Below are 15,776 nucleotides of genomic sequence, written 5' to 3' on the forward strand. Positions count from 1 at the left end.
TTACCTTGGTTTGTGATTGGCTAATGGTTGCACAAGCCAAAACATCGTGATGACATCATAAAGTGTCCAAAATATTTTTATATAAATGGATCAGGACAAAAAGAGAGAGAATATTTTTTCCTGAAACTTTCAGAATCTCTTAAAACAGAAGGGACACATGTTGATGTATAAAAGACATGAAAAAGTGGATTTTGCATAATAGGTGACCTTTAAATACCGCTATATGACAACAACTGCATTAAAAACCAGTTCCTTTCAATTCCACTGCTTTCTCTGCTTTGTTTTTCCGACGCACACAGCTGGAGAGAATTAGCCAGGCGACAAGCCCGCCAGCCAGCAAACTGATGACTCCCACAACCACTGGCACCCACACAGGCAAAGAGGGGGGGCACCTGGGAACAGGAAGTGTTGTTACAGCAGTGGTGGGGTTGGTGGTGGTGTTGGGGGGGACGGTCACTGCGGGACTTGGTAGGCTGTTGATCTTAGTGAAGAGGAAAGGATTCGCCTGTAGGAAACACATCACGGCTCAGTGGAGTCATTCATGAAAACTTTGAAAAAGAACCAACAGCGGCAACAACAATCACTGCATTTGGAAACCCCTAAAATGTATCTGTTTCTGTATTGGTTACTTATTATATACTGAACTTCAGAATATTTTAGCTGTGTTTAAAGACAATTGTATATATATAAAATAACACTTTTGTTCTCCAGACTGAATAATATGTAAAAAAAAAAAATTAATAATTAATAAGTAAATCAATACAGTCAATATAATTTGGGTTGTGAGCAGTGGGATTTCCCTCCAGACTTCATAAATCTATTCACTCACCTCAGAGGGACAGTTAATTTTCGATCGGTCATATGTGAAGTTGTTGTAGTTTTGCTTTCTTCCAACGGGCTCCAACTATTCAAAAACATGGAGGGAAGTTTTTATAAAACCACAAAAAACACTATGCATTGTGCTGCAGTAGTTTGGTTGCTCCTTGCTCACCATGTTATTCCACAAAGCTACGGCCATCTCAGCATGAGCTCGCTCACTCATGTGGAAACAGTCCACAGAGAAGAAACTCGAGTCAACCTCACCCTCCTGGTAAAAAAAAAGTAGATTTTAAAATCACAGTTCAAGTTTAGTGACATTTTTAGAGCGTTTCAGATTTTATAATGGGTGTTGGGAAAATACTGAATGTACTCTTCCAATATCAGAGTAGCACACGATAACAAAGGCCCTATGTAGCTGTGGACGTAACCGGATGTATGATTACCTAGAAGAGCGTCAGGACACACTGTTTTAGGAATATGATAGCTATGTGATTAACATGATGATTCAGCCTCTATGGAGATACACATATGACAATCATGATCATTTCGGACGTGGGTTTTAGCTAATCTGAACTAAACATTGAATACTGCTTTGAACCGGTATTCCTCCATCTTGTGACTGTAACTCCCTCTCTTGTATATCAGCACTGTTCAGGAACTAGTTGTACCAAATGCTCTGTGTGAGATGACTACTTCCATTCTTGTCAGGATAATAAATACATGTATCCTGATTGTTGAAGCTCAAGCTGGTGACGAGTGATATTTTTCAAACAATGGGTGTGTACGTGACGGAATGTTCAGACATTCCAAAGGGACGACATCATCACTTCTTAGAGTGTCTGAACATTCCGCCTTAGAGTGTTAAAAGTCAGTAAAATTCATGAAAGAAAGATCTTAAACCTGATCTAAATCTTATAGTTTTCACTCTTTTCACATCATTTTAGATGATGTTCGTAGCAAGATTAGTCAGCGTTGTCTCGATGCCTTCATTATATAAAATTGACTGAAACGGCCCATCAGTGACAAAAACTCTATCTGTGCCATAGGGCACATATCCACGCCCATGTTACATTTTCTGTTGGGAGAGCCCTGAGACTTTAGGAGAACTGCTGTCACAGCCACATGTTACTGTCTAAATACACACAAATCAAACAAATGGTTCATAAGGGGACACAGATGCTAACCCCAAATAATTGTATCAATACTATTTACGATTTTCTGAAGATGAGGCTAAACTGTCACAGATAAACCTCAATACATTCTGAATGAGACTCAGTGCTTCACCGAGGAACTGCACCAAGTGCCAGTCACACAGTCAACATTTTTTAGGGGAATTTCTAGTAATGTCCTAATGTTTCTTTCTGTATCTCTGTTACTTACTCCAATATGCGGGATGAAGAAATTCTCTAAAAAGGGTTGAAGGACGACAGCAAAGTCTTCTTTTCCCTCAAAGTGATCTCCGGAGATAAGATACTGGATTTCAGCCTGGGAAGAAAAAAAAGAAAATTGGATAAAAGACAGAGCGAACCCCATTAAAACAAAAATATTTAAATGGTTAAAGAACTCTTTGTTAACCTGATACTCGCGATTGATTCGTTTCATTTCTTCAAGCTCTGGGGAGTTTTCAGTTGGGTTGATGACACAGGGACAGCTGGCTCTGTACAAAAAAAGAAGACATTGAGAGATGTGATCATATCAAAGGGTTAGCACTGAACTATCTTATCCACTATATTATCCAAAATGTTTTCCAATTCGTAAAGCTTGTGTATTTCTTCTCACTGCTTGAGAAAATCTATATCTTTCTTAGACTTGAATGGTTGAGGAGACACTACACCAATGTAAGGACCAATGTTAGACCGGCATTTATTACTTTTTTTGTTTTGTTTTACCACTAGAGAGCAGCAGAAACCCGCTTTAAAATACCGATGACCTACCTATCACCCTTTTACATTTGAATTGCATAGCGTCACCCTTCATGTCAACACATAGCAACATTAGCATTCATTGTTTTGTGTTTCGTCAAATGTCCCACCTTCTTGCTCTGTTTTGGTCTCCACCAACTCCTGCTATAAATATGTTTTCCCTTGAGCAGCTAAATGCTCCAGTATGTTCTTGCTTTAAAAAAAAACAAAAACAAGAAAAACAGGCAAACCTCTGCAAGAACGAACAGCCAAGTGTGTTCCTCTTCACTGATTTCAATGTATCTATCTGTAAGATCAGCACAACGTTAACCAGCAGCCTCGGTACCTAGAGATGCAGAGAGAAGAAGAAAACATGACATCTTGTACTCACAAGAACTGCAGATGACATTCATATAGTGTTTAATATCTCACCTCTCTGTAAAACATGTCCAAACCGCGCATGAGATTTTGGCTGTAGTTCGTGGGGGACAGGTTATTCTGCAGAAATATGTAAAATATGTTTTTTACTGCAGATCAATAACATACAGAAGTGTGCAAGTTATTTATGTACGTACATGCATTTAAAAAAAGACTTACTTGGTCTATACAGTACTGGCAAAGATCATTCCCTCCAACAAATATTGTCGCAAGTTTCCAGTCCTTTTCAAAATTCACCCCCTGTGTAAAATGTACCAAACATGTTTATGAAAGACAGAATTAGAGCTTTTCTGATACATTACTTATCTTTGATGTAATCTTACCTTATTTTCTTTCATGGCCTTGATGAGGGCTTGGACTTGCATTGGGATCTCTCTGTAGCAGAACAAATACAGTAAGGTGTTAGGTGACAGCGGGAAGCTCAAAAAGTTTACACAGATGGAGGAGAAAGTCAAAGAATATATACGTACGAGGTCTTAGCTCCAGCTACAGCCATGTTGAAGGCCTTCTGTCTGGAGCCCTGGCCTCTGGAGAAACCCTTTAACGTGGGGTTAAACATCTTCAAGATGTCTGGGATTAAGAGAAAAACAACTAAGTAACAGCCCGGGTTATAATTTCAATGTAGGTTTTTGATCGTTGTCACATACAGAATATTAACTCAGAGAAACTGTGCTTAAACTCACTTGGTAATGTTGTGACTGTCTCCAAAGAAGCATCACCTCCAATGCTGCAAGAAAAAGTAATCAGCCTGGTTTGAAAAATATGTTGGTAAATGTAAACTTAATTAACACTACACGTATGTCGTACCTCCATGATACTCCTTTGTATTCTCTGTTGACGTTAAACAGGTTCTTTGCCTTAGCACCAGTGCCTGCCTATTAACAGAAAGACACACATGAAGACAGACAAATATAAATGAAATAAAAAGAATGTGTGTAACCCTTGAAAAGCTTCTTTATCATGGAGGATACAGTCATTTCAAAGGCTGTGTCCTGGTGTAAAATGTGTGTATTAACAATGTAATTACAGTGTAATATTGGTGTTGCATGCGTGTAATATGGGTCTAATAACAGCGTAACATGGGTATAATATGGGCGTTATAATGGAGTTACATGAGTGTAATAGGGGTGTAATAATGTGTGATATATTATGGGGAAAGTAACAGTGTAATATGGGTGTAATGTGGAGAAAAACGATCATAGATTTTTTTGATATGTGATTGCCCATTTAAGGGTTAAGAAGACACTGACACACTGTCAAAGATAAGTCTTACATCAAAGCCTGAATACCCGAACATAAAATACATGATCATCACTGGTGTAAGCTTTCTGGCTGATAACAAATTGATTGGAGAGTTCATAGTTCAATGACAACAATTAACTGATATTAAAAGGTTCAGTTAAAGGTCCCATGACATGGCCATTTCTACTGATCATAAATCCATTATTGAGGTATACTAAAAATAAATTTATATTGTGCAATTTTCCAAACTCACATTGGTTTCTCCTACAGCATCGCTGTATAGTATGTGTATTCACTCTCTGTCCTAAACGGCTTGTTGGAGCTCCTGCCTAGCGACTCCTAGCAAGTTTTACTCGCTACAGGGTGTACTTTGAGGGTTTGTGACTCTGCAGACCGTTTAGCCTACATGCAGAAAAAGCTACATAACACACAAGGGGACGGGTAATAACCAGAAAAGCATGACATGCGACCTTTAAATGTCGAATGTATACGGTCAAATCACACATCTAAAAAAACATAATCACTATATTTTAAGTATCAATTTTCTAATGCTTAATTGAACTACTAACATATGTGCCTTTTTTAAATAGCAACCAAAGTCCCGTAAGGTGATGTTATCCTATTTGCAGAAGTTATCATCTTGTAAGAAGAAGTTAATCATCTTTTGTGCACACGATAAAGAAAAATCACCTTCAGGGGCTCGGTTTGTCTCCTTCTTTGTACTTAAACTCTAAACCGGATATCTTTGCAACACTTACCGTTAAAGAGTCTCCCAGTGCTGCCACCACTTTAATGTCAGCTGGTCTCAGCTTATTAACTAAAAGACAAAAAAGAGATTACATTTGACAAGATAAGCCACAAAAACATCTCTTAACAATCTTATATTCAGCATTTGAAGCTGGGCCAGATCTATGTTTGAGTAATTGGGCAAAAATGTCATAATAAAGGCTTATTTTAGTTTGAGTGGTCTGCGGGAGAAATGGACCCCTGCATTTCCTGTTAGCTCTGTTTTCAGGAGAAAATATAGCCAGGAGACATTGACCAATCACAGGTCTTTCAGAGAGAAAGCGTTGGCTGATCTAGAAAATACAGATGCACATGCCTTCAGATGTTTAAAGATGAATGACTAATAGTTTTACAGGTTACTGACAGTAAATAGAAAACTGCCTATCCGGCTCTATACCACTTAAATTACAATATGCTTTATGTCAGTATTGCCAAATGACATTACAAATAAACTGCCTATGCCTGCTGTAACCAGCTTTTATTTTAAGTATCTCCTACTTTCTTGCAGATGAAAGAGAATGTGTATATACTTGATGTGAAGCATAATTTGTATGTGAAGCATCTGTTATCTTGATGAGACATTGAGACAATTTATGGTGAACATTGGTGCAGTTGATATAAGCCATTTCACTCTCAGTGGTGTTTAAAACTGTCTTTGTTTCATCTTCCAGATAAGAGAGGCCGTTGAATGTCATATCGACTGAATGCTGATAATGCAGGGATGACTGTCTCACCAGAAGTTGGCACAGAGTCAGATGGAGCAAGGTCCACACAGGAAAAATTACTTCCCCAGTTCTGTGAGTGAGAAAATATCAAAAGATCAAATGTATTCAGATATTAGATGGATGGACATATAGACAATTCATTGTGTTTTTATACTGTAAGTCTCAGAAAAATGCATTACTTATAAGTACAACTGTGTGGTAAGTGCTGTGACATCTTTCTGTTGGGTTTTCTGATGTTTTTTTAAATATGATTTGCATTGTTTCCCTCACAGACATCCAAAAAACAAGTCCATTCAGCTTCATTAAGTTTAAGTAAAACATATACACATAACACTTATCTATCTGTACTACAAGTCACTTCTCTTTTAGAGATCTTACCGGAATAGGTCCAGGTGTTGGAGAGGGACCAGCATATAAGTAATTGCTGTTATTATAGGTCCGGATGAATGGTGATGTCTGTAGAGAAACAAAAATGCTTAAATGACATGATGGTTTTAAAATGTGCGGAAGTAATGTACACCAAAAAACATAATCTACTTTTATAACAGACGCTTTGGAAATGTTATTTATAGCATTTTTACCACAGGATTTAACAATCACATGATTAGTAAAAAATCACATTCATCAGCTTTTAAAGAATTCCCTATGTATGCACAATTTACCTTGGTAGGACATTTCAGGTCAACGTCTGCAGTGAAATCCTGTATGGTTGTCTTATTGCCCAGAGGTTCCAGCTGGAGGAACAAGAGTGTACTTTTAATATTAAAAGAAATACCGCCATCTTGTGAGATCTTCAAACAAGCAAATATACAGTTATATCTAACCTACCTGTCTTGTTATCCGAGGCTAGCCATTAGCTGTCTGAAGCTAATGTGGTGTTAATACAACAATAGGGGGCTAAGTGTATGTAAATTCAGCTGTTCTGTATTTTACTTTAATCAAAGCTCATCAGTCATGTGAGATTAGAATAAATTAGAAGTGGAAGTAGGCGTAAATGCTAACTATTAAGTCAAAAACTCCTAATTTCAATGACTCCAATAGGACATGAGTGCAGTATCAATGTGTACTGTTGTGCAATAAAGTTGAGTTGTTATTAGAGATACTAACCATGTTGTTCCAGAGGGAGCGAGCCATCTGCGTCTGGGCCTTCTGGCTGAGATGGAAGCAGTCTGCACTAAAGAATGAGCGATCAGCACGACCGTCCTGTGAAAAGGGGGGAAAAGTTACGTTATGAACTTTAGTAGTGTTTACCAACTTGTGAAACATATGAAAAGACTAGGAGTTCGGCCAATGCAACATAGTGTAGGCTATAAAGAAGAAACTAAAATCAAATTCTGTATCATAGACATAATAGCTGTCCCCTGAAAAGTATCTATGGACTCAAGCCATCTGTCTTTTTGTCAATCTTATTTAACTTTTGTCAAGAAAGCAAATCTTGGAATCAATTTGAAAGTGGTAAACCATTTCCTACGAACTTGATTCTAAGATAAGATGAACCTTTATTAATCCCCGAGGGGAAATTCCGTTGAACAAAGCAGCAACAGGGTAAGCGTGAAAAAACAGGACAGCAAAGATTCACACAGATTAATAAAATCAAAAAAAAATAAAATCAAGAAAAAAAAATAATGATAATAATAATAAAAGACTATGAAATTGGAGATGAGTAAAAATAAGAGTAAAATAACTGTCAGCATATATACATATTTGGTCATCTAAGTTATAAAGTACGGAATAAATTAAAGTGACAAGTGAAAATGGACATCTAGTGCTTAACCTGTTGTTGACTGATAAGAGAGAGAGAGATGTTGTGAAGCTGACCGTTGAGCGGCCCAGACCAAGCAAGGAGGCAGAACGTCCAAAATACAACCCGGTGTGAGCATTTATTACGTCATAAACATATGACACAGCCTCAATCTGCTGCCCACGTGAACACAGTCACCAGCCACCACAAGGATCTCTCTCACACACACACACACACACACACACACTACCAGCCAACACAGACAGGGAAACAGAGCCTACAGTAAATACACACCCACTAATCAGCAATTAGACACAGGTGGGGGGGGAGGGAGACAACACAGGGCACCAGGTGAACATAATCAACAACAATAAAGCTATACAACCCGTAACGGAGGCCGATATCTATGGGCCCAGAGATTACCTCCGTGACAGATGGATTAAACTCCCATAACTTTTGTGCAGTCACATGATAAAGACAGAGCTTTGTTACTGACCGGCAGTCTGGGGAATATGAGATGCCTGAAAAAAGGTTGGACGACCACAGTGAAGTCTGAGCGAGTGTCGTACCGTTTTGACTCCACAAGCTCTCCCATTGAACGCTTGAACAGAGAGAGAGTATGTGTTTATTCCTGAGAAGGAAACTGGACTGTTTCACAATCACATTTTGTCTTTCCTACCTGATAGCCTCTGTTGATGTCATCTACTATTTGCAGAGCTTTAGAGTTGCGTTTAGGTAAGATAACACAAGGACACAGAATACTGGAAAAGCAGGTATAACAAGTTATTTCATTGGTTTTAAATATCTCAAGGGAATTTTTAAGGGCAGAGAGATGAGTGATACTCACTTGACCAGCCAAGTTGGGCATTTAAGGGATTCGTCCATGTGCATTTCTCTTAGTGGGGTAATATGGAGAGTCTCTATTAAGTTCACCAGAGCTCGGGGCACCTGACAGAGACAATTCATGTTTAAAAACAGGCCAACATATATAATGAAATTCAGCTGTTTGTCTGTTCACTTTTCACCTCTTTGTGAAGATAATCCAGGCTGACTCGGACATTACGAATAAAATTATTTTCAGAGTAAAATAGCTGTTGAAAAAAAAGAAACAGTTTCAGGTTTGGCCCCTTGAAGAAATGTATTTTATATAATACTCCACATCAGTACTCACAGAGTTGTAGCAGTGGTTGCAGACGTCATTTCCACCAATAAAAAGGGTGATTACTTTCCAATCTGATTCAAAATCGATTCTCTGTACAAGAAATAAGAATGTGAGGGAATGTGAGCAGTTTGTAGCGTTGTTAAAAAGAACAAATCTTTATATGAATAATTACATTTCCCTCATTGGAAGTAATCAAATCCACAATAATATCCTTTTCCCTCTTGTTTTGCTGTATAAAATGTGCCAAATAATTTAAATTGTGTGTTCTGGTACACTGCTTCTATCAATGTAGGTTTCTTCACTGTTGTAGATATTCAAGCGCATGACGGTTGTATCGTGTGTTTTGCACATTTTAAAACAGGTAAAGAAAAATATCAACTTGTAAACTCACAGAGTCATTTTTCATCCTCGCAACCAGGGCTTGCACCTGGGGTAATAAGTCACTTAAAACACAAAGAAAAAATAACACAACATTTTACTGAGACAATATTTAATATTACAACAATCATTTATTCCTTCTTATGTTTAATTTCTTTCAGCTTTTATCTTTCTATTTTCAAAATCTAAAGCTAATATATGTTTTAATTAAGGTTGAAAAAAGCTTATACAAAGACTAGATTTACATAGTCAAACTAATCTTTTAACAATTAATCGAGGACATTTTCTCACAGTCTGTAAATGTAGCCTATTTATATAATTGTATATAGCTTTCTTTTCCTTTTTATGCAAGGATACGTAATGTACAATTTCAGACACATTTCAATGTAAACAACTGGACAATTATGGTCTCTTGCAGTTAAGTTTAAAAAGGAAGTAACTATCTCACATATTTAATAATATTAACACGAAAACAGGTAAGAGGCAGCTGGTGCCTTCAATAGTAAAACTCACGTGCTCTTTGCTCCTGCTACGGCCTGGTTGAGGAAAGACTCAGAAGTTTCCTGTTTTCCATTTCCAACAGAGAAGCCCGTCAGGTTTTGGTTGAAATATTTTAAGATGTCTGTTATAACAAAGAAAAGAAAATTAAAAACCCCAGAGTTACAAAGACTGACTTGATCATGTTATTTAAACCAGACACAAACTCACTGGGCAGCGTGGTGACAGTGGTGAGGTTTTCTTCTCCACCAATACTGCAAAAAATGATAAGACCATGTTGAGACTTTGACTTAAATATGTTCTTAGATGTATTTTATTTACAATATACACATTTGTTGATTGGATATTTGTGTTAATCTTTAACTAAAAAATACAAAACCTTGCAACTTTTATATTATCTGTTTCATATCTCCGAATGTACATGAATATAATTTTATAAATATTTGTATATGGAAGTGAGCAGTCAAGACAGCATTATACAACATTTTTAAAAGTATGTTGCTCAATACAAATATTTGCAATACAAAATAATGACTTGAAATTAGATCACTTTTCTAGTAAATAAACAGATGGTCCTAGAAACCACATTTATACCAACACTTAAAGGTGGGGTAGGTCATTTCATGGAGAAACCAGCTTGAGTGCGCTAGAATTTGAAAATACACAACCAGAAAAAATCTGCCTCTTCCTTACAGAGCCCCTCCTCCAACACACACGAACGCGCACATGACCAATGAGGGCACGAGATAAGTTTGTGCGCAGATGGAAGGCTGACAGGCAGGTAGGCCATCCAGTTACTTTAGCCAGGCCGGCTCAGATGATTGGTCGAGCTTTTTACACCGTCACGGCTTCCACAGATGAATTTTTTTTAAGTATTTATTGTCAAAGCATTTAATATGTTCATTGCTATCGGGATGTTAAGAGGATTCCATGGAATATAACAAAAAGTGTTTCTGAAATAAATTACATACCCCACCTTTAAAGAACAATAACACAAGTATTATGTTGCAATGTTGTTTCATAGTTGTGATTAAAAGTCTTAAATTACCTCCAGGATAAACCTCTGTACTGACGCAGGACGTCCAGGACGTTGTTCTTGCTCGATGCGATACCGTTGCCTGCCTGACAGATACAACAAAACAGGACATGGTTCAGTAACATGGAGACAGAAGACAGAAGTTCCCCAAATATAACATTATAACAAGCTCGTCTTGATTTATTTCTTCATACTATTATGAAACTATTATTGTTTCCATTTCTCTAGTATAATTATCTAATAAATGTCCACCAAAGCCTTGAAATCAGAGGACTGCTCACACAGTTAAATTGTCATGAGTTGAAGTCTGATTTATTTTTACATTATTATTAATTATTCCATAAATCAGACAGGGGACAGCATTACATATTTTACATTTGCTATCGTTTATCTACCTTTTTTCCTAAATAATTTGTTTAATACGGCAATACAGCCTAATACATATAACATATTGTAGTAACTATAAATTAACAATGTCATCCAGCAGAATGAGGTTATTTTACTGGCCAAGTGGATGTTTAAAATGGAACAAAGGTACAATCTGGTCCTACTTCCCGGATCTTTTCTCAGTTTTTTTAAATATTTGTACTTATATTTGATACTTGAGATTAAATGCATTTGTCTTTTAACCTGTTTTATCTCCTTAACATATTGGTAAAATGACTCACTGTCAGAGAGTCTCCCACTGCAGCCACAACTTGAACATCTCCAGGCCTGAGTTCATGGACTGAAAATAAAGAAGACATCTCAAAAACGTCAGGACAGTAAAGACTTTGAGAGTAAAAGTACAGTAATATAATACTCAACAAATATGTGTAATTGTACTGTAGTATAGGACGCAAGAATTAATAGATATGTGACGCCATAAAAGGTCACTTAAACAGAGGTAAGCAGAAGACTAAGAAATTGTAGAGGACTGATGAATATACATCTTAATAACAATAGTTATGTATGTGAATGTGACAATGTTGTTTTTAATGGTTGTGTTCTGATGAACAAATAGAGATTACATTATCAGCAGAAGTCATACACAATAAAAGATGACACATTGTAGGATGGTAACTTTAACAAGCAAGTAGGAAGTATGCACAAGACAGTAAGGGATATATCTGATAGTTACAGAATAAAGGAAAAACCACATTAGGTGTGTGAGAGTATCAGCTGGAGTCAGTAAAACATAAAATAAACTGATCATTTTTGATTGTATTTTCAAATGTTGTGTTCATTTAAGTTATAAAGTTAGTTAGTTAGCATCCATATAATGTTTTTTGTAACGTATAACAATGATAAAGAGAAATATATAAAACCAACATGAATAAATTCTCCCTTCCTTTTTTAAATTGTCTTTAAAAAGCATCATTTTTCTTTTTATAAATTGTGTTTTCTTCGTAGATTAAGAAGATGTATAAATGTGTCTCTTCCTGATCTCTCCTGCTGCATTTCTTATTTTCTCATAATCTGGATTTGATGTGTGTGTGCAAATAAAATACAACTTTACCTGAGGTGGGTGGGGAGGGTGAGGCGCTAAAGTCCTCACAGGGCATCTCTGTGCCTGTAGACTGAGTGGACACACAGAGAAAGTCCACAGTCAGAACTAGACAGGAGGCGTACAGCGCTGCCAGCATCTTCATCAGGGCTCAATGTCGCTCTATACTCACAGGGTGAAGACGAGGAGACGCATCGCTGTGATGATATGAAGGAGAGTTTCCCTCCGTCCTCAGGAAGGGCCGGTCCTTTTGAGGAGGAGGAGAAAGAGGAGGGATGAGAGAGAAGATGTGTAGGGTGTACGTTTGTCACACTGAAATCTTAATTGCATCTAATGGTGCATTATTACAACATGTGAAGGTAAGGGTGGTAGAGTGAGTTTGTAGCACAGTTACTCACTTCAGTCGGACATGGCAACATGATGAGTTTTTCTTTGTCTTCTGTGCTATGTTGGTCACTTGTGGGCTGCAGCTGAAAGACACAACACTCATTGTCTTCATGCCTGCGACAGAGGGAACAATGACTCTGTATGTTTAAGTATATGTGTGCAGCCAGGGAAGATACATAAGTACATCTACATCTTGTATTCTGCTTCAAGTGCTTTTTGATAGCCTTCCTTTCCAATGGAATCCACGCATATCTAAAAATGTGGTGATTTTGAGTTTATCTGATGAACTGAAGGAATTGAATCTGCTTTAATGTGTTAAGAAATGTCATATTGTTCCTAAGATAAATAAATACATGATGGCAAATGGTAAATGGATTGCATTTGTATAGCACCTCATCAGTATTTACAAGCCCTTAAAGCGCTTTTACTGTAAGTCAGCATTCACCCATGCACACACATTCATACAGAAGCAGAGGCGCCCATACATCGTTTGTTAAGTATCTTAAAGGATACGATGACATGTCGCCTGCAGGGGCTGGGATATAACCCCCAGACTTTCAATTGTTAGATAAAGACACTACCTCACAGCTACAGTTGCTATTATTTGGTTATTTAACAAGCGATGCTTCAAGCACTTGAGATGAACTTGTAGAATATGATTTTTTTTGTTGTTCTTAAAACCCCACATCATTATGTAAAGGAGTTCAAATTGGCACAACCTTAAAAAGCTAAAAGCAGCAGTAATAATAAGCCATGAACATTGCATAAAATAGTAAAGTATGGTAAAACACCAACAGGAAAAACGTTTTGATTGCAGGAATTTGAATTGTAGTGGAGTATTTCGTCCACTGTGCGGTGTTTGTTTGTTTGTTTGTTTGTTTGTTTGTTTGTTTGTTTGTTTGTGTGTGTGTGTGTGTGTGTGTGTGTGTGTGTGTGTGTGTGTGTGTGTGTGTGTGCTCTCTCTGTTTGTTTGTTTGTGTGTGTGTGTGTGTGTGTGTGTGTGTGTGTGTGTGTGTGTGTGTGTGTGTGTGTGTGTGTGTGTGTGTGTGTGTGTGTGTGTGTGTGTGTGTGTGTGTGTGTGTGTGTGTGCATGCGTGGTATGTGTGTGTTTCTGAATGGGAGAGGGATTAGATTGCTTTAGGCCTCACCAGGTTTGTCCACATCTGCACCATCAGGTGATCAGTGTGTTTGGACGCTTGTGACACAGATAGAGGCTTCCCACTCTGTCAAGAAAAAGAAAAAAACACAACATTGTACAGAAAGATACAGAAAGTACAGTTCCAGTTACTTAACGTGGATTCTTTATCGGTCATCAGCACAAACTGTGATAAATCAGAAGGTTATGTTCGTTGTTTATAAAGGATTATGATTAGAATACATGTAAAATACTGTGACCTCATTATTACTACTATCAACAAACAAAAACAGGCTGAATAAACAAAGATAGCCTACAGATACAGGGACGTAGGTTTGATAACATGTTTTGTGTCCAGTTGCTTCATTGGAGAAATAATTGTACCTAATATTTGAGATCTGTCCTAATAAACCTAAATCAGGAGTCAAGGGATACTGTTTTTTATATACTTCCCTGACTTTTTAAAGTCCACAGTGAAAAGTGATAACAGTTCCCCTCCAGTGACAATAAGGAGGGGATGCAAAATGGTGCCTGTGAACTCACAGAGACAGAGGAAGGGTCTGCGGTGAAAGGTGCTTCCTGCACAATAACGGTGAAGTCATCTCTGTCACTGTACCAGCGCTTGTGAACCATGAGTTCATCCAAAGACTCCTGGTCAGGGAAAAGGAGATGACAAGTTATATTTCACAGCAGATCCAAGGACTGAAGGAAGCGATGAGATATTCTGGTGTGAATAATGGACAGACCTGCAGAGCATGAGTCAGCATGGCCCTCTGAAGCCTGGCTTCTCCTTCACTCTCCATGCAGCGACACTTCCTGGCAGAAAAACATTTGAACTCCTTTATACGCAATATGCAAATTTACAATTAGGTATAAGGCCTAAAATTATGATGTACTGGGTGGAGTGCAGGATGGAGTATTGTTCCAAGAAGAAATGTGTGAGTAAAGTGAGTAAAGTAACTCTCAATATTTTTGCTTAATTTTTACAACCAAATGTATGACCCTACAATATCAGAGAATATCTGTTTATTTTTCACGTAAATCATTTTCACATTATTTTTTCATCGCAATTTCACCACTTAAATCTCAGAGAACCTCCTTTTTTTTGTACCTATACAATGGCCCTTATATGGCATTATTTATGCATATTACTATTCGGAGTAAAACATTTAATGTTACATATAAACTCACTTGTTGTGGAAACCGTCACTTTCTCCATCCCACAATGCAACACTGACAATAGTCCGCTTCAGCTGCAACACAGAGAAAACATTTTTTTTAAAGAAATCTATGAAAACACAAAATGCAGCGACAGCGACTGAATGAAAAGCTATTGTTAAATCTACCTGAGAGTGCAGCAGCTGCAGAGCTTCATCCACCTCTTCAACCACGGCTGCAATAACAGAACTAACCTGCACACAAATACAGCAGTTAAACTCTGTAGACTGTGAGGCAACAAATCAAGAGTTCAAATCGTTCTGTAAACACACAATATTTATGCATTTTTACATTAAAATGTAAGTATTTTTCTCTGTTTACCTGCTGCTGATCACAGACACAGAGCTCATCCACCTGAGCAAAGAGAAGGACCAGCTTCCAATCTCTATCCACATCAACAACCTGTGGCGGAAAAAAAAAAAATACATATAGATAGATAGATAAATAGACAGACAGACAGACAGACAGACAGACAGACAGACAGATAGATAGATAGATACAGTGGGGGAAAAAAGTATTTAGTCAGCCACCAATTTTGGAAGTTCTCCCACTTAAACAGATGAGAGAGGCCTGTAATTTTCATCCTAGGTATACCTCAACTATGAGAGACAAAATGAGAAAAAAAAAAAAATCCAGAAAATCACATTGTCTGATTTTTAAAGAATTTATTTGCAAATTATTGTGGAAAATAAGTATTTGGTCAATAACAAAAGTTAATCTCAATACTTTGTTATATACCCTTTGTTGGCAATGACAGAGTTAACGTTTCTGTAAGTCTTCACAAGGTTTTCACACACTGTTGCTGGTATTTTGGCCATTCCTCC

Source organism: Notothenia coriiceps, unplaced genomic scaffold (genome assembly GCF_000735185.1).
Source record: "Notothenia coriiceps isolate Sejong01 unplaced genomic scaffold, NC01 NC01_scaffold00037250, whole genome shotgun sequence".
NCBI classification, from domain to species: domain Eukaryota; kingdom Metazoa; phylum Chordata; class Actinopteri; order Perciformes; family Nototheniidae; genus Notothenia; species Notothenia coriiceps.